The sequence below is a fragment of the Triticum urartu genome, chromosome 6A (assembly GCF_056163025.1).
Source record: "Triticum urartu cultivar PI428250 chromosome 6A, HENAU_Tu73, whole genome shotgun sequence".
In the NCBI taxonomy this organism is placed as follows: Eukaryota; Viridiplantae; Streptophyta; class Magnoliopsida; order Poales; family Poaceae; genus Triticum; species Triticum urartu.
The window spans coordinates 288,896,621-288,898,310 of NC_141878.1; the positions used below are offsets into that span (position 1 = coordinate 288,896,621).

The 1,690-nt window shown below is 52.2% G+C and overlaps 1 pseudogene; it reads left to right on the forward strand.

The window, feature by feature from the left end:
* The first annotated feature begins 271 nt into the window (after positions 1-271).
* Positions 272-1,397, forward strand: LOC147965032 (uncharacterized; annotated as a pseudogene).
* The last annotated feature ends 293 nt before the right edge of the window (positions 1,398-1,690 follow it).

Here is a 1,690-nt window from a genome sequence, read left to right on the forward strand (position 1 = left end):
GTCGTGTACCCCTATGCGAAGTCGAGTCCTTGTAATGGTTCATATGAAACCATGTAGTGTTGTGTTTGCTTTGATGTGTTTGATGGACGTCGTGCTTTCCTTCGGGAACTTGTAAGCGACTACATCACCCATTTGGATTTCAATGAATGTGTTTGGCCTTTTGGCCCTTGCATGAAAACAATTGGTGTCATACCAACCCCCTTACTAGGCATCCCATCTATATTGTTTTTCCCATCTTTCCCAATCATGAGACGTTGACCGCTCCAACAGGATGCCTGTTGTAACTCGTACTGGTACCTCTACCCAGCAGCAAGAAGCCGGAGAAGGAGCCAGTCAGGACCAAACCCAAGGACAAGTTCCACCACCGCCACCACCTCCAAACATGGACATGGCTCAGCTTCTCCAAGCCTTTCGAGAGGAACGCCAAGCCAACACTGCAGCGCTCCAGATGATTGCTCAAGCTGTCAACCGCCAGCCGGCGGGAAACGGCAATGGACGTTCCACATTGGTGGACTTCAAGAAGCATGCACCACCCACCTTCATCGAGACTGCTGAACCCCTGGATGCAGACGACTGGGTCCGCACCATTGAGGATCTGCTGGAACTAGTCAGATGCACTGAGGACCGTGAGAAGGTGGCATATGCTGCTCACTGTCTTGGGGGAATTGCTAGAGCTTGGTGGGATGGATTCAAGGCCATGCATGCCGAGCGAAACATCACTTGGAATGACTTCAAGGCAGAATTCCGCAAAGCCCACATTCCTTCCGGAATCATGGCCATCAAGAAGCGTGAGTTCCGAGCCCTGAAGCAAGGTAGTAGCACTGTCAAGGAGTACATGCAGAAGTTCAGTGTTCTCTCAAGGTATGCCCCTAAAGATGTCAGCACTGATGCTGCCAAAAGGGAGCGCTTCATGGAAGGCCTTAACCAGACTCTGCAGTACTCGCTTGTTGTGTGTGACTGCCCGACCTTTCCTGATCTGGTGAACAAGGCACTCATGCTTGAAGATAAGCGACATGCTTTGGATGACACCCGTAAGCGCAAGATGATCAGCAAGGGTAGCTCCAGCAACCAGAAGCCTCGCCCGTGGCAGCCAGCCCCGGTCAAGCCAACTTATCAACAGCCAAGAGCTCCTGCACCCCGCACCAACTATCCACCCCAGCAGTATGCCAACCCCAGGCCAGCTTACAACAACCCCAATAACAATGCCGGCAAGAGCAGCAACCCCAACCAAGTCACTTGCTTTGGATGTGGTCAGCTAGGACACTACTCCAAGAATTGCCCCAACAAGAAGCCCGACGCCCCGCGCCCCAATGCGCAGGACCCAGGACAAGGCCGTGGAATGCCACTAAGGAACCAAGCTCCCCGCAACCCGCCCAACAACGGCAGGGGTCGTGTGAATCATGTCACTACTGAAGAAGCCCAGGAAGACCCGGACGTCGTGCTGGGTACGTTCCTTGTCAACTCAACACCTGCAACTGTCTTGTTTGATTCTGGAGCCACACATTCATTTGTCACCCAAAAGTTTGCATTAAAAAGTGGCATGACCCCTACACCCCTGAATAACCCTATGGTGGTACAAACTCCCGGAGCAGAGATGAGAGCCAAGATAGGATGTAAAGGAGTCGGGATTGTCATTAATGGGGTAGACTTCCAAGCAGACCTTATCATCTTAAGATCGCAAGGCTTGGAT